This window comes from Pristiophorus japonicus, chromosome 8 (assembly GCF_044704955.1).
Source record: "Pristiophorus japonicus isolate sPriJap1 chromosome 8, sPriJap1.hap1, whole genome shotgun sequence".
Lineage (NCBI taxonomy): Eukaryota > Metazoa > Chordata > Chondrichthyes > Pristiophoridae > Pristiophorus > Pristiophorus japonicus.
In genome coordinates, this window is record NC_091984.1 from 112,835,595 (window position 1) to 112,859,829 (window position 24,235).

The following is a 24,235-nucleotide window of genomic DNA, read 5'->3' on the forward strand; positions in this document are numbered from 1 at the left end:
CCAGAAGTGCTGAGTGGTTGATCCATCTCATAGAAACATAGAAAATAAGTGCAGGAGTAGGCCATTCGGCCCTTCGAGCCTGCACCGCCATTCAATGAGTTCATGGCTGAACATGCAACTTCAGTAACCCATTCCTGCTTTCTCGCCATACCCCTTGATTCCCCCTAGTAGTAAGGACTACATCTAACTCCTTTTTGAATATATTTAGTGAATTGGCCTCAACAACTTTCTGTGGTAGAGAATTCCACAGGTTCACCACTCTCTGGGTGAAGAAGTTCCTCCTCATCTCGGTCCAAAATGGCTTTCCCCTTATCCTTAGACTGTGACCCCTGGTTCTGGACTTCCCCAACATTGGGAACATTCTTCCTGCATCTAACCTGTCTGAACCCATCAGAATTTTAAATGTTTCAATGAGATCCCCTCTCATTCGTCTGAACTCCAGTGAATACAAGCCCAGTTGATCCAATCTTTCTTGATATGTCAGTCCCGCCATCCCGGGAATCAGTCTGGTGAACCTTCGCTGCACTCCCTCAATAGCAAGAATGTCCTTCCTCAAGTTAGGAGACCAAAACTGTACACAATACTCCAGGTGTGTCCTCACCAAGGCCCTGTACAACTGTAGTAACACCTCCCTGCCCCTGTACTCAAATCCCCTCGCTATGAAGGCCAACATGCCATTTGCTTTCTTAACCGCTTGCTGTACCTGCATGCCAACCTTCAATGACTGATGTACCATGACACCCAGGTCTTGTTGCACCTCCCCTTTTCCTAATCTGTCACCATTCAGATAATTGTCTCTCTGTTTTTACCACCAAAGTGGATAACCTCTCATTTTCCACATTATACTTCATCTGCCATGCGGTACCCTACTAGTCACTGCCTGCCATTCTGAAAAGTACCCATTTACTCCTACTCTTTGCTTCCTGTCTGCCAACCAGTTTTCAATCCACGTCAGCACACTACCCCCAATCCCATGTGCTTTAACTTTACACACTAATCTCTTGTGTGGGACTTTGTCGAAGGCCTTCTGAAAGTCCAAATACACCACATCAACTGGTTCTCCCTTGTCCACTTTACTGGAAACATCCTCAAAAAAATTCCAGAAGATTTGTCAAGCATGATTTCCCTTTCACAAATCCATGCTGACTTGGACCTATCATGTCACCTCTTTCCAAATGCGCTGCTATGACATCCTTAATAATTGATTCCATCAATTTCCCCACTACTGATGTCAGGCTAACCGATCTATAATTCCCTGTTTTCTCTCTCCCTCCTTTTTTAAAAAGTGGGGTTACATTGGCTACCCTCCACTCCATAGAAACTGATCTATGAAATGTTGGAAAATGACTGTCAATGCATCCGCTATTTCCAAGGCCCCCTCCTTAAGTACTCTGGGATGCAGACCATCAGGCCCTGGGGATTTATCGGCCTTCAATCCCATCAGTTTCCCCAACACAATTTCCCGACTAATAAGGATTTCCCTCGGTTCCTCCTTCTTACTAGACCCTCTGACCCCTTTTATATCCGAAAGGTTGTTTGTGTCCTCCTTAGTGAATACTGAACCAAAGTATTCAACCTCCTCCTGAGATCCCCATCATCACAGAAGCCAATCTTCGGCCAATTCGATTTACTCCATGTGATATCAAGAAATGGTTGAGCAGACTGGATATGACAAAAGCTGTGGGCCCAGACAACATCCCGACTCGAGTGCTGAAGACTTGTGCTCCAGAACTAGCCGCGCCTCTAGCCAAGCTGTTCCAGTAGTTACAACACTGGCATCTATCTGAAAAAGTGGAAAATTACTCAGGTATGTACTGTCCACAAAATGCAGACAAATCCAATATATCCAATTACCACCCCATCAGCTTACTCTCAATCATCAGCAAAGTGATGGAATGTGTCATTGACAGTGCTATCAAGTGGTACAATAACCTGCTAACCGACGCCCAGTTTGCATTCCACCAGGATTACTCGGCTCCAGTCCTCATTACAGACTTGATCCAAACATCGATAAAAGAGCTGAATTCCGGAGGTATGGGTGAGAGTGGCACCAGGGAGCCCTAGTAAAATTGAAGTCAGCAGGGATCAGGGGTAAAATCTGCACTGGCTGGAGTCATACCAAGCACAAAGGAAGATGGTTGTGTTTGTTGGAGGCAAACCATCTCGGCCCCAGGACATCAGTGCACAAGTCGCTGGGGGCAGTGTCCCAGGCCCAACCATTTTCAGCTGCATCATCAATGACCTTCCCTCCATCATACGGTCAGAATGGGGACGCTTGCTGTGCACTGATGATTGCAGAGTGTTGAGTTCTATTCGCAATTCCTCAGATAATGATGCCTGCATGCAGAAAGAGCTGGACAACATCCAGTGGCAAGTAACTTTCATTCCACACAAGTGCCAGGCAATGACAATCTCCAACAAGAGAGAGTCTAACCACTGTTCCTTGACATTTAGTGGCATTACCATCTTTGAGCCCCCCACCAGCAATATCCTGCGGATCACTATTGACTAGAAACTTAACTGGACCAGCCACATAAATATTGTGGCTACAGAAGCAGGTCAGAGGCTGGGTACTCTGTGGTGAGCAACTCACCTTTGATGCCTCAAAGCCTTTCCACCACCTACAAGACAAAAGTCAGAGGTGTGATGGAATACTGTCCACTTGCCTGGATGAGTGCAGCTCCAACAACATTCAATAAGCTCGGCACCATCCAGGACCAAGCAGCCCACTTGATTGGCACCCCATCCACCACCTTAAACATTCTTCATCATCATCATCATAGGCAGTCCTTCAGTATCGAGGAAGACTTGCTTCCACTCTTAACATGAGTTCTTAGGTGGCTGTATAGTCCAATACGAGAACCACAGTCTCTGTCACAGGTGGGGCAGATAGTTGTTGAGGGAAGGGGTGGGTGCGACTGGTTTGCCGCACTCTCTTTCCGCTGCTTGCGCATGATTTCTGCATGCTCTCGGCGACGAGACTCAAGGTGCTCAGCGCCTTCCCGGATGCAGTACCTCCACTTAGGGCGGTCTTTGGCCAGGTTCTCCCAGGTGTCAGTGGGGATGTTGCACTTTATCAGGGAGGCTTTTAGGGTGTCCTTGTAACGTTTACGCTGCCCACCTTTGGCTCGTTTGTCATGAAGGAGTTCCGAGTAGAGCGCTTGCTTTGAGAGTCTCGTGTCTGGCATGCGGACCGTGTGGCCTTCCCAGCGGAGCTGATCAAGTGTGGTCAGTGCTTCGATGCTGGGGGTGTTGGCCTGGTCGAGGACGCTAATGTTGGTGCATCTGTCCTCCCAGGGGATTTGTAGGATCTTGCGGAGACATTGTTGATGGTATTTCTCCAGCGACTTGAGGTGCCTGCTGTACATGGTCCATGTTTCTGAGTTATACAGGAGGGCAGGTATTACTACAGCCCTGTAGACCATGAGCTTGGTGGTAGATTTGAGGGACTGGTCTTCAAACACTCTTTTCCTCAGGTGGTCGAAGGCTGCACTGGAAGCGGTGTTGGATATCATCGTCAATGCCTGCTCTTGTTGATAGGAAGCTCCCGAGATAAGGGAAGAGGTCCACGTTGTCCAGGGCCGCGCTGTGGATCTTGATGACTGGGGGACAGTGCTTTGTGGTAAGGACAGGCTGATGTCTTGCTGATGTTTAGCATAAGGCCCATGCTTTCGTATGCCTCAGTAAACACGTCGACTATGTCCTGGAGTACAGTCTTTGTATGTGCACAGACACAGGCGTCATCCGCGTACTGTAGCTCGATGACAGAGGTTGGGTGGTCTTGGACCTGGCCTGGAGATGGCGAAGGTTGAACAGCTTCCCACTGGTTCTGTAGTTTAGTTCCACTCTAGTGGGGAGCTTGTCGGCTGTGAGGTGGAGCATGGCAGTGAGGAAGATTGAGAAGAGGGTTGGGGCAATGACGCAGCCCTGTTTAACCCCGGTCCAGACGTGGATTGGGTCTACAATGGATCCGTTGGTAAGGATCACGGCCTGCATGTCGTTGTGGAGCCCCTTAAACATTCACTCCCTACACCACTGGCACAACTTGGCTACAGTGCGTACCATTTACTCGATGCACTGTGGCAGGTCTCCATGGCTTCTTCGATAGCACCTCCTAAACCCGTGACCACTACCACACAGGAGGCTAAGGACAGCAGGAGCATGGGAACACCACCACTTCCAAGTCCAACACCAACCTGTTTTGGAAATATATCGCAGTTCCTTCATTGTCGCTATGTCAGAACTCTTTACCTAACAGCACTGTGGGAGTACCTTCACCAAACGGACTACAGCAATTGAAGGCGGCGGCTCACCACTACCACTTCAAGGGCATTTAGAGGTGGGCAATAAATGCTGGCTAAGCTAGCAATGCCCATATTCCGTGAATTAATATTTTGAATGAAATAGGCCATTAATTGAGGGAGGTGGGGTTAGCTGTTAAGGTTAATGAAAACTTTGTTGAAGGGCAATTATTATTAAATTGTGCATGTTGCTCAGGGAAAAGTAGAAACAAAAATTGACTTCTCTAACTCAACTCAACTAAATTTCTCTAATTTTATGTTCATGTGGAGCATAAACACTGGCATAGACCAGTTGGACCAAATGGTCTGTTTCTGTGCTATGCAACAAAGTTGGGAGATTTGGATCCGTTGGCACAACTGGCTTATTATTGAAAATAATCAATGGAGTGTTAGCTGTGGCTTACCTCTGAGTCAGGTGGTCGTGGGTTCAAGTCGCAATCCAGAGACTTGAGCGCAAAAATCTAGGCTGACATTCCAGAGCAGTGCTGAGTGCTGATACCGTCTTTTGGATGAGACTTTAAACCAAGGCCCCATCTGCCCTCTCAGGGGGACGCACTATTTCGAAGAGGAGCAGGGGAGCCATCCCCAATGTCTTGGACAATATTGATCCCTCAACCAACTTCACTGAAACAGATTATCTGGTCATTATCACACTGTTGTTTGTGAGAGCTTGATGTGTGCAAATTGGCTGCCACGTTTCCTACATTACAACAATGACTACACTTCAAAAAGTACTTCAATGGCTGTGAAGCGCTTTGGGTCATCTGGTGGTCGTGAAAGGCACTATATAAATGCAAGTCTTTCATTTTCTTTCTGTAGCCACAACCCTGATATCAAGCTGCCTCCTGTTGACAATCTTAACCTGACTCGGTGCCTGCTGGCAGCCCTGAACTGCCATAACCAAGCTTCTCTTTGTAGTTCTAACTCAACCTAACTGCTGCTATCAAGCCTGACCTGACTTGTACTGGCATAAGCCACAAATTCATTCATTTCAGTTTAGACTGTTTTTATAAATATGTAAATGGAATAAGATAAACTTTTAGAAGTTCATCCTTTACATATGCAATCCTCTTATTTAGTGTGGATTACTTTTAGTTGTAAGTTTATTCATTTGAATTTTTGAACTATCACTGGAAATCATAAGTATTGCATGGAAGCAACTTGTGAAATATTTCTTACAAATGGAATAAACCAAGAATTGTGCTGAAATTAAAGAATTCATGATACCAGAGATGAGGAACTTCTTCTTTGTGGAGCGATTAGAGAAGAAAGGATTGTTCTTTTTAAAGTAGAGAACGTTAAGAGGACATTTAATATGTTCAAAATAATTAGGGGTTTGGATACAGTAAAATATCCTCACAATTTTATTTCATCACAATTTTACTTCATCATCCAACTCAAATTTCCAAAATGTGCTAGTTTTTTTTAATGTCTCAATTCTTTCCCTTCCTTTCTTGAAAGTGCAGATTTGTTCTAGAATAGAGTTCACGAGCGAGGGGCAGTCTTCAATACCTTTTATAATCTTGAACTTTGATGATGGATGTGTTCAGGTAAAGAGCTGTTGTGTGTTTTTTCTTTAAATAGTCTTTCCGATCACTACTTAACTGATGTTGAAGGCAGTGAGCAATTGAACAGAAATAATTGCTTGTTGATTTAAAAATATAAGTTTACTGAATATTCAGGACTGATTATTTGAATAAGTAATAGAATAGGGAAATAGTGATTGAAAAAAAAAAGAAGTAACATTTGAGAAAATTCAGTCCTAGGTCATGGGAGGAATGAAACGAGGTGAATGAGGCAAGAACACAGTGAAACAATGTTCTTCATATATGTTTATAGTATGTCATCACTGGGCTGATCAATGCTTGAAATTAAATGCCATTCATGAACCAATAATCGTGTAGAGGAAGGATTCAAATGCATGGCATTGAATGGCTGTTAATTATAAAAGTTTATGAGTATTCATAAGAACATAAGAATTAGGAACAGGAGTAGACCATCTAGCCCCTCGAGCCTGCTCCGCCATTCAACAAGATCATGGCTGATCTGGCCGTGGACTCCGCTCCACTTACCCGCCTGCTCCCCATAACCCTTAACTCCCTTATTGGTCAAAAATCTATCTATCTATCTATCATGAGCTATCATTTTCTACCTGCTGCCAGATTGTTAGAGAAACCATTCTTGGAATTCATCAAGGTTATTAGGAGCAATGTATCCCCATGTGTCCACTCTAACATCAAATAAAACTTAATTCTGGTGAAAGTTTTCCTTGACAAGTTAGGTCTTAAGGATAAATGAGCATTCTTCACTTTCCCCTTACGCTGATCTATTTAGGAGAGTTAGGACTTCTTTGAACAATGTTTAGTTTGGATGTTTTTTATTCATTCTTGGAATGTGGGTGTTGCTGGCATGGCTGACATTATTGCTCATCCCTTGGGCACCCTTGAGAAGGTGATGGTGGACCACCTTGTGGCACCACTGAAGGCCGCATGGCTCCCACAGTGCTGTTCAGTAGGGAGTTCCAGAATTTTGATCCAGTGATAATGAAGGAATAGCGATTTATGTCCGTCAGCATGGTGTGTGCATTGGAAGGGAACTTAAAGATGATGATGTTCCCATGCACCTGCTTCCCTTGTCCTTCTAGGTCGTGGGTTTGGGAGGTGCTTTCAAAGAAGTCTTGGTGCGTTAATGCAGTGCATCCTTTAGATAGTACATGCTGCAGCCATGTTACAACAGTGGTGGAGAGACTTTGGGGAGTCAACAGTAAGCAACTTGCCGCACAATACCCAGCATCTGACCTTCTCCAGTAGCCATGGTATCTATGTAACCGATCCAGTTATGTTCCTTTTCAATAGTGACCCTCTCGGATCTTGATGCTGGGGGACTCGGTGATGGTAATTCTATTGAATGTCATGGGGAGGTGGGTAGGCTTGCTCTTGTTGGAGATGGTCATTGCTTGGTTCTTGTGTGGCATAAATGTTACTTGCCACTTATCAGCCCAAGCCTTGATGTTGTCTGGGTCTTGCTATTTTGTTTTGAAATTACATCACTTTTTACTCACATCTACTTCTTCATTAAAATTAGTGGAGAGGGAAAACCCTTGTTTCCTTAAAAATATAATTATCTTGTCCATATTGACACCTCCAGTGACATCATATCTACATTTATTGTTCCTTCATGAAATGGTCTTCCACATCCAGATCATCCAGTAGTATTGGAAAGCCCAAAATAGTTGAATTGCAGCAGCAAATAATTATTCTGTAGGAAAAGATTGTTTAAAAAAATGCAAAAATGTGCACTCTGCAGCAACAAAAATTAATGCAGGGAGCAAGATGCATGCAACAAAAATCGTTGAAGTTTACAATTAATTTGTGTAACAGTAGCTTAGCTTTAAGAATCCAACTTCAGCAAGCCAGGACATTAGATTAGTCAAGCATCCATTTTATATTGGCGAGCTTAGCCCTGAGAATGCAACTGACGCGAAATACATGCAGTCCAATGAGAACCCCTTGCAACCCAACACAGTGAACATTTGCCAGGTCAGCAATTCTGCAGTCATATATCTATCAAGCAAATAAAGATGCAATGTTTGCAAAGGAAAATACCTTTATTAATTTCCTTGTGGAAAAGAGCAATCAGCTGGATCAGATGCGTTGGTGGCAGTGTACCAATAATACTGTAATTTTGAGGCTCTTAAGAGGTTTGCATCCATCTACAGTGCAACTCCAGAAATGTGGGTCCAAGTGGGAAATATCTCCATGCCAACTGCACAGCCTCACAAAATTGGAATTGTAGTGTTCTGAGATACAGCTGTTCGGAATCGAGGAAGACTTGCGTCCACTCCCAAAGTGAGTTCTTAGATGGCTAACCAGTCTGATATGAGAGCCATAGACCTGTTGCAGGTGGGACAGACATTCGTCGAGGGAAAGGGTGGGTGGGGCTGGTTTGCCGCGCTCCTTCCGCTGCCTGCACTTGACCTCTTCACGCTCTTTGCGTTGAGACTTGAAGAGCTCAATGCCCTCCCGGATGCACTTTCTCCACCTCGGGGATCTTTGGCCAGGGTCTCCAAGGTGTCAGTGGTGATGTCGCACTTTTACAACAATCAGCATGCAACTCCAGAAAACTGCAGAAAAATTGTGGAGTGAACCATCAGGATTGGTCTTATCTGGGCATTTGTGCCTTGAAGTGCATTAACATTTCAAGTTTAGTCCTCTTGCAAAGTGGTCTCAACAAGTTTCACAAGTTGGATGTGAAGGCCAGAACTGACATTGAAGCAAGGCATAATTAGCCTCTCTCTGCTTCATTTCAATGTCAGGGCACGTCAACTTGTAGTATTAATACATCCATGGATTGGCCTTGAATTCTTGTTTGAAGCTACATGGAGGTGGAGGGATTCCTTGTGATTCTTCCCTGATAATGGAAGAGGGGATGGGACTTGGTAGCACTGTGCTCTAACAAAGAGCAGTCCGTTTCTATTTGCATCTCATGAAGAATAGATTTAGTTTTAATTAACTCTTCCATTTTCTCTTGTTAGCACCAATAATCTTCCCATTAAATGTTAATGGACTCAAAACAATCCTTCTGACAATGGGAGTAGGGAATTCTTAAATAAATTGGAGCAATTGAATAAAAAGTCTGCACTGACTTCATTAGATGCAGGCCAACATTTTGAGGAATTTCCGAATTCTTCAATATTGATTGACTTTTAACTGGCTATGTTCATGTACATGCAAGCTAGCCATTATTATTTGCCTGAAGTTGACATCCTAAACCGCTATCGATGACTAATTGTACTCCATTTTGCGTGGTCCCTGTAAAGACTGATTTATATTTTTGGAATTGAAGTAGGACTGATTAAGTTTTTTTTTCAACATATTTTGTGCAATGAAGATGTGTTTGGAGCTGATTTGTATGGCCCCCTTTGCCCGTGCACTGCTTTCTGGGCGCTGTACAAGTGCAGTGTGCCCAAATCTGGAACTGGGCAGCCATGGATGTAACCAGTGGTAATTAAGTAAGGTGGCTGGGAACATTTCTTCCTGGGGAGGGGAGGGGAGGGGAGTGGGGGAGTGGGGGGGGGGGGGGATCTATTGCAGTTGCAGGCTGTGCTTGCCCTTTGGTGGAAACCTTGGAAATCCCAGAGCAATGTGCATGACTCATTTAGTAAATGTAGAAATATTTCCGTTGGATTATTTCCTATTTCATGTCATACTCCTACCATTCACAGCTTTTTACTAATGAACCAAATAGCCCACAAAGGATCTTGTAATGTCTGTAAGCTTGAAATGTTTGTAGCTCCACACTGTGGATGTGGACGTATTGTGTCCTGCAACTGCAGCATTAATAATTAAACAGAACCAGGCAGATTCCGGAGGCTTCCAAGAGAGCTGCTTGCCATGTAGGAAGCTGTGTGTGCCGTGCTCTGTGAATATATCACATTTGGCGATGAAATGGGATTTTTTGGATGATTTAAAGCTTAAATTTTGTTGGGGAAGGATTCAGCCAGCCGACAGAGAGACTTCGGAAGTCTCTGTCTTTGGAAAAAGCTACAAAATCCGAGGTAAAATACAGCACACGGTGTGAACAGCTAGAGATTAAAATGCCAGGTGTAATCGGACATTTGGGGGAATATAGACACGACCAGGAACGTTTTAAAGCATATGTGGATCAGCTAGAAATGTATTTCACTGCAAATAACATAATCGAAGCTCCAGACAATGCAGTCCAGAACCGGGCTGTGTTGGAACATAAGAAAGTGATCATCTTATCGGAGGCGGGTCCGGCATTGTACGAAACCCTTGTAAATCTGCTTGTGCCTGACGAGCCAAAGGACACAACACTTAAAGAGATTTTAACAAAGCTGGAGCAGCACTATAACCCCAAACCGTTAGAAATTGCTGAAAGCTATCGTTTTGGGATTTGGAATCAAAAGACTCATTAAAGTATCAGTTATTACATTGCAGCATTAAAAAAACTATCGATGCATTGTAATTTTGGAAACTTTCAAATCTGAGCATTACGTTTTGTTTGTGGGGTGAAAAATGATGCGATCAGAAGGAAGTTATTGACGATGGATGATTTGACTTTTGAGATTGCTTGTCAGACAGCGAGGTCGATGCGCATGGCCGAACAATATTCCCGAGAATTAAATAATAATTACGGTTGTCAGCCAACCAAGGTAAATCACCTGCAGGTTCAAAGTAAAAGATGGCGGGGGCCCAAAGTCTCAGAAACTGGAAATTCTAACAGAGTGTCGAAGTCGTGTTATAGGTGCCTGGGACAACACATTGCTCAATGTTGTCCATACGTGAAGGCAGAGTGTTTCTTCTGCAGAAAGACTGGGCATCTTGCGAAGGCATGCTGACTGAAGGGTAAACCAGCTTTTAAAGCTATGAGTCCAGCATTCAAAGCTATAAGTAGAAATCCCAAGAGACTACATAGCATGGAAGAACAACAACAGGACGAGGAGATGTTAGAGTTACACGTCATCAGGAGCACAAGGTTAATGGACAGCGATTCGGAAAGCATCAAAATCCACATAGATGTTGCGGGATTCAAGATACCAATGGAAATTGACATGGGTGCATCCGTGAGTGTAGTACCGGAGTCACTATATCGTGACAAATTGCGTGATTTTCAACTGGAGAAATCCAAGATAGAGCTGCGAGGCTACTCGGGAAAGAAAATTCCTGTGGTAGATCGTATCATCGTAATGGTGAAATATAAAGATCAATTTCAGAACTTGCCTCCAATAGTAGTGAAAGGAGACAAGTCTGCCTTACTCGGAAGAAATTGGTTGAGCTCACTGAAGCTGGATTGGAGTAAGATTTTCTGTGTGGAAGCGAGATTTTCATCAACGGATGAGGTTATCAAGAAGTATCCGAAGGTGTTCTGCGAAATGGGCAGTCCGATCCAAGGTTTCAAGGCGAGTATCAGGGTGCTAGATCGGTTTACTACAAGCCACGTTCCGTACCATATGCACTCAAGGAGAAAGTTGAGCAAGAACTCAAAATTTTGACTAGAGACAGAACATTATTTGTAAGATAGATTGATGTAATTGGGCTACACCCATTGTTGTTGTACCTAAGTCTGATGGTAAGGTAAGATTGTGTGGTGATTATAAAGTAACCGTAAACCAGGTTCTTGAGGGTAATGTCCCCAATACATTGCCGAATATAGAAAATTTGTTCACAACACTGACAGGTGGTCAGATCTTCTCAAAACTGGATCTTACGAATGCTTACTTACAGCTTGAACTAGATGAGAAGTCCAAGTCATGTTTGACTTTAAATACTCATCTAGGCCTATATCAATTTAACAGGTTACCATTTGGAGTGTCTTCCGCCCCTGCCATATTCCACGGGGTGATGAACCAGATTTTGAAAGGTATTGAAGGGATAGTATGTTATTTGGATGACATACTAATTTCAGCACCAAATAGGCAAATTCATAACATATTGAATGAAGTCCTCAAACGGCTAGAGAAACACAGAGTACGAGTGTCTGCTCGTAAGTGTGAGTTATTTAAAAAATCAGTGGAGTACTTAGGGTACAGAGTAGACAAAGATGGTTTACATCCAACCATGGAAAAATTGGATGCAATTAGAAATGTACCCACTCCCAGGAATGTCACTGAACTTCGTTTATTCTTGGGTCTTTTGAACAATTATGGGAAGTTCCTACCAAATTTGGCTACAGTATTCCATCCACTGAATGAACTTTTGAAAAAACAGGTCCATTGGAAGTGATCAAAAGAATGCGATGCAGCATTCAAGGAGTGTAAAAGCAAATTGGTAGAGAGCACCATGTTTGTTCACTATGACATATCTAAGGAGATTAAGCTAGCATGTGATGCCTCTCCGTATGGAGTTGGGGCAGTGATCTCTCATGTATCACGTAGTGGGGAGGAGAGACCAATTGCTTTTGTTTCACGCACTCTCAGTGCCAGTGAGAGTAATTATGCGCAAATTGAAAGGGAAGCTTTGGCATTAATTTTTGGGGTCAAGAAGTTTCACAAATACTTGTATGGTGGTAAGTTTATCATCGTTACGGACCATAAGCCCCTAACAGCAATCCTCCATCCAAAGTCCCCAGTTCCAACATTAGCTGCAGCCCGAATGCAGAGATGTGCCTTGATTTTGTCAGCATATACATATATTGAATACAGACGATCAGCTGATCACAGTAATGCTGATGCAATGTCTAGATTGCCTTCCCCATCACAAGTTACATCCGAAAGGGAAGAAGTGTTTTATTTTTCATACATTGATAAACTTCCAATCACAGCTGAAGAGATTGGTAGAGCAACCAAACGTGACCCAGTGATGTCAAAGGTGTATGAGTATATTGCAAATGGATGGCCAAATCAGGTAACAGACAAAGATACACATCCATTCTTCATTCGTAGGAATGAATTATCAATCGATAAAGATTGTATCATGTGGGGTGCAGGAGTGGTTATACCAAATAAATTCAGGTCCAAATTATTAGGAGACCTCCATGACCAGCACCTGGGAATGTGCTTGACCAAGAGTTTTGCACGCAGTTATTTATGGTGGCCAGGTCTTGATAAAGATATAGAGTACATCGTGAGTCAGTGTACGACATGTCAATCGGTAAGCAAGCAACCACCACCATGGAAATGGCCTCCCAGGGTGTGGCAAAGGCTACATATTGATTTTGCTGAGTTAGAAGAACAACAATTGTTCATTGTGATTGATAGCCATTCGATGTGGGTTGAGGTGTTTCCAATGTGGAAAATAACAAGAAGTAAAACATTGGACATTTTACGAAAATTATTTTCTTCATTTGGCCTCCCTGAAGAAATTGTTTCGGATAATGGACCACAATTTCGTTCAGAAGAATTTGCACAATTCATGAGCAAAAATGGTGTGAAACATACCAAGGTTCCACCATGCCATCCTGCTTCGAATGGTGCAGCAGAGCGCACTGTACAAATTGTAAAACGTGCCCTTATAAAACAAATGTTCGATCCAAATCCAAGGAAACGACAGTTGTCATTGGATCACAAATTGGCTAATTTTTTGATTACATATTGTAATACTCCTCACAACTACTGGTAGAACACCAGCAGAGTTGTTTCTCAAACGATAGCCACGAACCAGATTCTCGTTGTTAAAACCAAATTTGGCACAGTCTGTAGAAGAGACACGTTTAAGACAGAAAGCGAATCATGATAGAAGTAGAGTAAAAGAGAGAAGTGTGAAATTAAACCAGAAGATGAGATGGTTAAAGAGGTTACCAGGAAGGATGGTGAAGATATGTGGTCTTCGCATATATTTCGTAAAGATGTTTGATAATGGACAGGTTAGGTTTGTTTATATTCATTTTACCTACAGCCATGGAAGGAGTTGAAGGTGGAATGATTCAATTATTTCTGACTCATATAGTTTTGATGCACCAGTAGCAAATCCTAAATCCAATGTACAGGAAACAAATCCAGGAGAGAATCAGAATGAAAGTCTGAGTCCGAATCAGGAAAACAAAGAGCCTGAAGTTAGAGTGAATTCAAATGAAAATCAAGGAAATTCCATGGAGGAAAACGTTCTTCAGGATGAGCCTCGAATGAGTTTAGATTTGACACCATGTTTGGAAGGTTCTGTTCGAGAGCGAAGGTATCCTCTTCGAAACAGAAAACAAGTGGCAAAGTTAAATTTGTAAATATGGAATAAAAAATAAGTTTATATCCTGTTATGTATAAACATGAAAGTTATGTATGATATAGTAACTTCTTCATTAAGGAGGGAGAAGTGTAATGTCTGTAAGCTTGTAATGTTTGTAGCTCCACACTGTGGCTATGGATGTATTGTGTACTGTAACTGCAGAGTTAATAATTAAACAGAACCAGGCAGATTCCGGAGGCTTCCGAGCGAGCTGCCTGCCATGTAGGAAGCTGTGTGCTGTGCTCTCTAAATATATCACAGATCTTGATCCTTGTTTCTCATATTATTGTTGTTCTGTGACTTTACAAATTAATAACATACATTCACTGTATCAAATTACCAGGTTTCTTTTTACCAGTTCTTTTCAGAATGGCAGGCAGTGACTAATGGAGTGCTGCAGGGCTCAGTGCTGGGACCCCAGCTCTTTACAATATACATCAATGATTTGGATGAAGGAATTGAATGTAATCTCTCCAAGTTTGCAGATGACACTAAACTGGGTGGCGGTGTGAGCTGTGAGGGGGATGCTCGGAGGCTGCAGGGTGACTTGGACAGGTTAGGTGAGTGGGCAAATGCATGGCAGATGCAGTATAATGTGGATAAATGTGAGGTTATCCACTTTAGGGGCAAAAACGCGAAGACAGAATATTGTCTGAATGGCGGCAGATTAGGAAAAGGGGAGGTGAAAGAGACCTGGATGTCATGGTTCATCAGTCATTGAAAGTTGGCATACAGGTACAGCAGACGGTGAAGAAGGCAAATGGTATGTTGGCCTTCATAGCTAGGAGATTTGAGTATAGGAGCAGGGAGGTCTTACTGCAGTTGTACGGGTTCTTGTTGAGGCCTCACCTGGAATATTGTGTTCAGTTTTGGTGGTCTAATCTGAGGAACGGCGTTCTTGCTATTGAGGGAGTGCAACGAAGGTTCACCAGACTGATTCCTGGGATGGCAGGACTGACATATGAGGAGAGACTGGATCAACTGGGCCTTTATACATTGGAGTTTAGAAGGATGAGAGGGGATCTCATAGAAACATCTAACATTCTTACGGGACTGGACAGGTTAGATGTGGGTAGAATGTTCCCGATGTTGGGGAAGTCCAGAATCAGGGGACACAGTCTTAGGATAAGGGGTAGGCTAGTTAGGACTGAGATGAGGAGAAACTTCTTCACTCAGCGAGTTGTTAACCTGTGGAATTCCCTGCCGCAGAGAGTTGTTGATGCCAGTTCATTGGATATATTCAAGAGGGAGTTAGATATGGCCCTTATGGCTAAGGGGATCAAGGGGTATGGAGAGAAAGCAGGGAAGGAATACTGAGGGAATGATCAGCCATGATCTTATTGAATGGTGGTGCAGGCTCGAAGGGCCGAATGGCCTACTCCTATACCTATTTTCTATGTTTCTAATGTCGCCATGTTGAGATTATCCCTGGCGTCCTTGGCAGCATTGTGGTTGGCTGCTGATGCCGCATGTCCTGTGCAGCATCAGGTGATTGTGGAGAAGTTTGGTATTATTGGCAGTGATGCTTGTGTGTTTAGTGATGGTGTTGGGGCTGATCGTGGTGGTATTCTAAGGACCAAGGTGTGATTTTCTCAAGGACACCGATGCTGCTGGAACAGATGGTAGCTGAAGTTGAGATGACAGAAGCGATCAGTCAATGGTTGCTTCAAGAAGGTGACAGTGGATAGAGAGTTCACTTCAAACATTTCCAAACTGCATACAGCTCAAAAGTTTCTTCAAAATCCTTCTGCTCCATGAGAGGTTTCTGTTCTCCCTGAGCTCGCCTTAGGACACCTACGTAACAGTGTGACAGCTGTACAGGCCCCAGTCAAACTCCCCACCTGCCACTGTCCCCGAAGCGGGTTGTGTGATTGCCAGGTGTGACCCCTGTGCTTGAGGCTGGCCTCAAACATTTCCCCTCCCTCACACATAGACCATGTGGGTGTTATTGTTATGGGATCCCTCGGCGGGGGTAGCCACGGCAGCAGTGGGTGGTGTGTATCCATTGTGTTGTGGGCAGGGCCACAAGACAGGGTGGGCCCCTTGTCCACCAATTGGGATGAGGGTCAGGTCATCCCAGGGCTTGCCAGGGAAGCTGGAGGGTATTGGCCTCATACTCCTGGTGTTGGCCCTGGTGGCCAGGGGTTGTAGGGCTGATCTGGTGCAGGTTGCCATTGGTGGTGGCTGGGCTGCCCATTGACCACTGTCCCTGTAGTGGGTCTGCTCCCACTGCCTATGTGTGTGTCCTGCAAGGGGCATCACATTCGTTCCAAAGGTCCAGGCTACATGGTCAGGTAGCCTGCTGGACCTGGGGGTCTCCCACAGGGGGATTCTATTGACATCAGCATGGTCCCTGTAGGACCCAATGTCCTTGGCAGTGTCCTACCGGTATACATGACTCCTTGGCTCTGATCACACATAGTCGAGCCTGCATTATACATTCTAGCATTTGCATCACTTTTGGGTCTCCTGGTTTCAACAGACATGGTTACATTAGGCATTTCACATTCTTTATCATTATTGTTAAGCATAATAAACTTGTTCTTAACCTTACTGACATCTGCATTCATCTCATTAGTCACATTAGTTAAACCAGCATCACGATTCATGGTTACATTGCATACTTTTTCATACTTGCACCCTTTAATTGCATCTTTAGCTTTAAAGTCCGTGTACTCAAATAGTTGAAACTTCCCCTTTAATTTTTTTTGGTTACCGGTCTCCTTTAAGGGAGCCTTCAAATCCAATTGGCCGCTCGATGTCACATGGTGCTCCTCCATGTTCACTCGTGGCATGGTGGAGGCCATTTTTATTACAGGTTCTGCTGCTTGTGGTGCTGCAGCCATTTTCTGGTCTTGCTGCAGGTAGGCTGTGGTGCTCTTTTCTTCCACAGGTTCAATCCTGGATGTTGGGAATCCACTTCTTTTGTCGATGTTCACCCCTTGGAGTGCTGCCCCGGCCTGGAAAGTGGAGTTTGGATCCTCGGTCTCGGAGATTTTGCCAGGGTGCTGTGGGCAGTCGAGCTGGATAGTGGAATCTCCGGATGCTGCGATGGATTGATGTTCGAGGTCGATTGCCAGAGCCCGGAGGCCTGGGAGCAGCTTTGCTTGGACAGGCTGCCTTTTTGTGGTTGATTGGCGGGATTCATCAAGAGTTCTTCACAGGTCGCTTGGCTTATCACAGACTGGCTCGCCCCTGTGTCGCTCTCCATAGAAACTGGGACCCCATCGACGTCTACTTTCATCGCCCACGGAGAACTTTCGGGTGGAGCAGGTATGAGTTCCATACTCTTCTTCCAGGGGTTGAGCAACTTCACCTTGCTCTGTGTCGGAGCCCTGGTGATCAGCCAACTCATCAGAGACGTGGTGAGTAAAGCCTTTTCTGCACATTCTCTGACTGTGCCCTTTCTCTTTGCAGCCTTTGCATGCATAGTCTTTGTAGCGGCACTGATGGGCCCTGTGGTTTCCCCCACAGCGCCAACACGGGGCCATCCAGTTTGCCCATGTGGTGGACTCAGGGTTGCGGGACTTGGGGCAGCATTTCTACCTTTATCCATGCAGTGCACTGCGCTCGCCGATTTAGAGTCTTGGGTCAATATTCGCCTGGAGTTGCTGGCCGAAACCACGTAGGCCTGGCTCACTTGAATTGCTTTCTGCAGAGTGACCGTGATGTCAGCCGAGAGCAATTTATATAGGAGGCCTTCGTGGCCAATTCCGATGACAAATATGTCCCTTAGTGCTTCATTAAGGTGATTGCCAAAATCACACAGTGCAGCTAGTCTTAAGTATGCAGCATACTTGGCCATTTCTTGGCCCTCAGGTCACCGGTAAGTGTAGAACCAGTGCCTGGCTGTGAGGATGCTTTCTTTCGGTTTTAGTTGTTCTTGTATGATTGTTACAAGTTGCTCATAGCTCTTGGTGGTTGTCTTCTCCGGGGCTAGTAAGTCCCTGACGAGCCCGTAGATAATGACCTTGCGTTTGTTCAGTAGTGTAGCCGGTGTGTCCCCGTCCAGGTCGTTGGCTATAAAGAAGTGTTCCAATCTTTCCACAAAAGCGTCCCAATCTTCCCCCTCTGCAAATTGCTGAAAGTTGCTGAGGTTAGACATGTTGAGCATGTAGTTCGTGACCTCGTATTCCCGTCGCCAGTTACTCTGTATGTAGGCACCTTTTAGTAATGACTCCACGAGGCAGGGTATAATACTTAAACTGTGTAGACCTCTTGTCCTTTATTTGCAGCTCCTGAGTGAGGACAACAAGCTGTGTGTTCCTTTTTATACTGGGTTACCTGCAGTGTGCAGGTAACCCTTAGGTCTCCAGCAGCAGCACCCTCTGGTGTACAGGCAAGGTGTGTACAGTGTAAGGGTACATTCAGTGTTGCATAACAGTGTTACAGACATCACACAGTAAACAGGCATGCATACACAACAACTACCTATTCATGTAGTCTCAAAAATATGTTCCATGTGTGTTCTTTATAAATATATCCTATATTTAGATCACGTTATACATGTGCGATAACGTAATAAGTCACATTTTATTGTATCACTATGATAAAGCTATGACAGTACATGGTCTACTGGCTAACAGCAACAGTGTTATTCAATTGAGAATGAGCAAGCAAACTGTTTCCAGCTTCCCTTAATGATACCTGGAACTACTAGGAAATAAGTACTTGTAGACAAAGCTGGCTAGCAATTGACAATCCCTTTCGCAAATAGCACAGGCTCCATTGGGCACATCCCCTGAAAGCCTGGTCTAAACAGGGAATACTTTGTGTATGCAATCATGAGCATGAACTTGTGTAAGAGTTTTTCTCCCCCACAGAGTAGTGGATCACAGGAAAAGCAATTAATGCTGTATTGATTAAATACTTGTGAGAAATGCTAGATAAATACTTGATTGGGATGTGATTGCAATTTATAGAGATTAGCTTAAATGAGGATATTTATAGAGCACAGCAGAATGTGGTTGGGGATGGATACATAATTTGGAGTGGTTTACCTCAGGGGTCAGTGCTGTGTCCAACTTTTCATTTCCTATAAATGATATGTATTTGGTATAGGGGCCACAATCTTGAAATTTGTTGATGACACAAAAGTAGGTTAGGCAAACAGCAAAATGCTTTAGGAAGATGCGGACTGGATGGACTGCTGGCAGATGTAACTTAAGTAAATGTGAGGAGAACCAAAGAATGAGAGTGTACACTCAATGAAAATACACTGCAGGGTATGGGAGATAAATGAGACAAAGAGTTTCAAATGCAATGGCCCTGAATTTGTGGTCGGAGGCGTACCTCCGGAGTACACCTCCAACCCGCAAAATATTTCCAAACTTAACTACTGGCTCCACAGCAATGGAGAGTGTGGATCTTGGGCCTCCAGGCGTGTGCCTATATAAAGGCCCATGGATCCCAGGGACACGAGCGGTTTGGAAGAGTGCCTGGGATCACGTAGGCCGGGTCCTCCAATGAGAAAGGAGGATTCCATTGCAATCATTTATGAAGGGAATCCCCTAATGACCTGTAATGGGATCCTCATATAATTAAACAATTTAGACCACTCTAGTAAATATAAATGTTCTGATTTTCAAATTGAATTAAAAGTTCCTTAATTACACCAAATACAATTTAAAAAAAAAAAAAAAAATAATAATTTTTTGAAAATAATTTTAAACATTTTAATCGGGGCTAATAGTTGCTTAAACACATTTTAAGTGTTTGTGCATCAATTTTTATTTAACATTTATTAACAAGATTTATATTAACCCTTATGCTGTCGAAAGCAGGCCCGACACCTGCTTGTACCAGCCATAAGAGTTTCGTCGGCAGTTGCTGGACAATAGTTGGGCAAATAGCCCAATGCTGCGCCGGTGAAAGTGATTTCTCAATCGATTCGGTAGATCTGTCAATGCAGAAACCTGGAACTTGTGGCTCCTTTCAGAAGTGTGCTCTGACCGCAAATTCTGGGCCTTACATGATACCCTGGAAGTGTGAGTCCAGGTATATAAAGCCATAAAAAAAAGACCAAAAGCATTTTATGTTTTATAAATAGCGGCACAGAGTACAAGAGGGAAGAAGTCATGTAAATTCGTATGAAGCAGGAGTTAAACCACTGTTCGAAGATTGTGCAGTTTTTTGAACCTCCTTGAAGAAAGGGCATTAAAGCATAGAGAGCATACAGTGTTGTTTCATCAAGATGATGCAAAGAAAGAAAAACTGTAGTTGCAAGGAGAGATTTGAGATTTTGGCACCAATTACACTGGAATGGAGAAGGTTAAGAAGAGATTTAATTTCTAAAATTATGAAAAGTAAATAAGGCAAAGATTATTTTCATTGGTTTGGGGTGTTAGTGCTGAGGGACCATTGATAGAAAATTGTCATGAAGAGAGTGATGGGCAAGGTTTGCAGAAATTTCTTTAGGCAGTGGTTTGTTGGAGTACAGAATGCTTTGCCACAAGGAGTGCAAAGAATGGTTGAGAGACCATTGCATCTTTTAAGGAAAAATTGGATAAATATTTGAAGCAGAGAAAGATGCAGGGAGATTGAGAGAGCGCAAAGCACTGGGATTAACTTTAGTTTGCTTTAGTAAAAAACAGACGCAGACACAATGGGCTGCATGGCCTCTTTCTGCACTGTGAACTTCTATGGTTCTGCTGGATTATTTTTTAGTATTGGGAAGTATTTGTGCAGAACACTTACTTAGGAAATTCTGTGGGTAGACTAGAGTCCATAAGGTAACATGAATTCTTGGACACCAATACCCATCAGGAGCCTGCTTACTGTTCAATTTCCTCTGGCACCATCGCTTCTTTTAATTTCACCCCCTACTGTGCTTTCACTATCCCTTCTGACCTTCCACTCTCTGACCCCGAACGATCAGTCCTAAGCAAAGACTTGAGCTTCATCCCTCACTGCAATGAATTTCAAGATCAGCACGACACTGAGTTATTTTGTCGTCGCCTTCCTCTCCATGCCCATTTCTTTGGCTAGGAGTTTTTCTTCCCTCCGCCCACCCCCGCCCCCTCCCCGCACACTTTCAGAATTCTCGCTCTACCTGGACCCCTCTCTCTGGCCTCTTGCCCCCTCTAAATCTTTTCATTGCGAACATTCAGCGTGACATTGGCTGTCTCAATTTCTCTGCTCACCTTCATGTAATCCAGCCTACCTCCCTCATAACTTGCAACACTCCGTTCTCTCAAACCCAATCCTGATATTGTCATTAAAACTGCTGACACGGGTGGCACAGTTGTTGTTTGGTGAACTGACCTCTACCCTGTGGAGGCTGAACACCAGCTCTCTGACACCTCCTCCTACCTCCCTCTGGACCTCACTACTGAATACCAAGCCAACATTTCTAAGACTGTCACTGACCCCATTTCTGGAAATCTTCCCTCCATGGCCACCGTCCTCATAGTCCCCCAACCCCACACAGCCCACTTCTACCTCCTTTACAAGATCCACAAACAGGACTACCCTGGTAGAGTCATCATTTCAGCCTGTTCTTGCCCACGAAATTAAAAACCAATCAGGTGTCCAAGGTTAGTGGGAAAATAGAAGATTGGGAAAATTTTAAACGACAGCAAAGAATGACTAAGAAAGCAATAAAGAAAGGAAAGATAGATTACAAAGGTAAACTTGCAAAAAACATAAAAACGGATAGTAAAAGCTTTTACAGATATATAAAACGGAAAAGAATGACTAAAGTAAATGTTGGTCCCTTAGAAGATGAGAAGGGGGATTTAATAATGGGAAATGTGGAAATGGCTGAGACCTTAAACAAATATTTTGCTTCGGTCATCACAGTGGAAGACACAGAAACCATGCCAGAAATTGCTGGTCACAGGAATGTGGGAAGGGAGGACCTGGAGACAATCACTATCACTAGGGGGGTAGTGCTGGACAAGCTAATGGGACTCGAGGTCGACAAGTCCCCTGGTCCTGATGAAATGCATCCCAGGGTATTAAAAGAGATGGCGGAAGTTATAGCAGATGCATTCGTTATAATCTACCAAAATTCTCTGGACTCTGGGGAGGTACCAGCGGATTGGAAAGCAGCTAATGTAACACCTCTGTTTAAAAAAAAAAAAGGGGGCAGACAAAAGGCAGGTAACTATAGGCCGGTTAGTTTAACATCTGTCGTGGGGAAAATGCTTGAAACTATCATTTAAGGAAGAAATAGCGGGACATCTAGATAGGAATAGTGCAATCAAGCAGAAGCAGCATGGATTCATGAAGGGGAAATTATGTTTAATTAATTTACTGGAATTCTTTGAGGATATAACGAGCATGGTGGATAGAGATGTACCGATGGATGTGGTGTATTTAGATTTTCAAAAGGCATTCGATAAGGTGCCACACAAAAGGTTACTGCAGAAGATAAAGGTACACGGTGTCAGTGGAAATGTATTAGCATGGATAGAGAATTGGCTGGCGAACAGAAAGCAGAGAGTCGGGATAAATGGGTCCTTTTCGGGTTGGAAATCGGTGGTTAGTGGTGTGCCACAGGGATCGGTGCTGGGACCACAGCTGTTTACAATATACACAGATGACCTGGAAGAGGGGACAGAGTGTAGTGTAACAAAATTTGCAGATGACACAAAGATTAGTGGGAAAGCGGGTTGTGTAGAGGACACAGAGAGGCTGCAAAGAGATTTCGATAGGTTAAGCGAATGGGCTAAGGTTTGGCAGATGGAATACAAGTGTGAGGTCATCCACCTTGGGGGGGAAAAAAAACAAAAAAAGGGAATACTATTTGAATGGGGAGAAATTACAACATGCTGCGGTGCAGAGGGATCTGGGGGTCCTTGTGCATGAACTCTTTTAGGAAAAGTCGTACTTTAAACAGAACGCCCGAACAGGGACTTGAACCCTGGACCCTCAGATTAAAAGTCTGATGCTCTACCGACTGAGCTATCCAGGCTCTAAAGTTAGTTTGCAGGTGCAGCAGGTAATCAGGAAGCCGAATGGGAATGTTGGCCTTCATTGCGAGAGGGATGGAGTACAAAAGCAGGGAGGTCCTTCTGCAACTGTATAGGGTATTGGTGAGGCCGCACCTGGAGTACTGCGTGCAGTTTTGGTCGCCTTACTTAAAGAAGGATATACTGGCTTTGGAGGGGGTACAGAGACGATTCACTAGGTTGATTCCGGAGATGAGGGGATTACCTTATGATGATAGATTGAGTAGACTGGGTCTTTACTCGTTGGAGTTGAGAAGGATGAGGGGTGATCTTATAGAAACATTTAAAATAATGAAAGGGATAGACAAGATAGAGGCTGAGAGGTTGTTTCCACTGGTCGGGGAGACTAGAACTAGGGGGCACAGCCTCAAAATACGGGGGAGCCAATTTAAAACCGAGTTGAGAAGGAATTTCTTCTCCCAGAGAGTTGTGAATCTGTGGAATTCTCTGCCCAAGGAAGCAGTTGAGGCTAGCTCATTGAATGTATTCAAATCACAGATAGATAGATTTTTAACCAATAAGGGAATTAAGGGTTATGGGGAGCGGGCGGGTCAGTGGAGTTGAGTCCACGGCCAGATCAGCCATGATCTTGTTGAATGGCGGAGCAGGCTCGAGGGGCTAGATGGCCTACTCCTGTTCCTAATTCTTATGTTCTTATGGAACTAATTTCTTCCTATTTTGACTTTTTTTTTCTCCTCTTCCCACCTACATCTGTGACTCTTCTGACACCCACCGCCATTTTAACACTTTCCAGTTTCCTGGCTCCAACCCTCCTTTTCACCATGAACGTCCATTCCCTCTGCACCTCCATTCCTCATCAGGATGGCCTGAGGGTGCTCCGCTTCTTCCTTGAACAAATGCCCAACCAATCTCCACTCTCTGCCTGGCTGAACTTATTCTCACATTGAACAACAACTCCTTTGACTCCACACACTTCCTCCAAATTAAAGGTGTCGCAATGGGAACCCACATGGGTGCTAGCTATGCCTGCCTTATCGTGGGATATGAGGAATATTCTTTGTTCCAGTCCTACTCGGGTCCCCTCCCTCCCCTCTTTTTCCAGTAAATTGCTGACTGTATCGGTGCCGTTTACTGCTCTCACACTGAACTGGAAAATTTCATTCATTTTGCTTCCAATTTGCACCCTTCCCTCACCTTCACTTGTTTCATCTGCAATTCTTCTCTTCCCTTCCTCAACTTCTTTGTCTCCATTTCTGGGGTTAGGCTATCGACAAACATCCACTATAACCCACTGACTCCCACAGCTACACTTCCTCCCATCCCGCTTCCTATAAGGACT

The 24,235-nt window shown here is 44.0% G+C and overlaps 1 protein-coding gene and 1 non-coding gene across 4 annotated transcripts in view; one reads left to right on the forward strand and one right to left on the reverse strand.

Annotated features, from left to right (window-relative positions):
• LOC139268148 (potassium channel subfamily T member 2) overlaps positions 1-24,235 on the forward strand; it is a 1,179,460-nt gene that overhangs the window by 106,471 nt on the left and 1,048,754 nt on the right. The window lies entirely within an intron of this gene.
• trnak-uuu (transfer RNA lysine (anticodon UUU)) lies at positions 22,826-22,898 on the reverse strand. Its single transcript has one exon. It is a non-coding gene; the product is annotated as a tRNA-Lys (tRNA).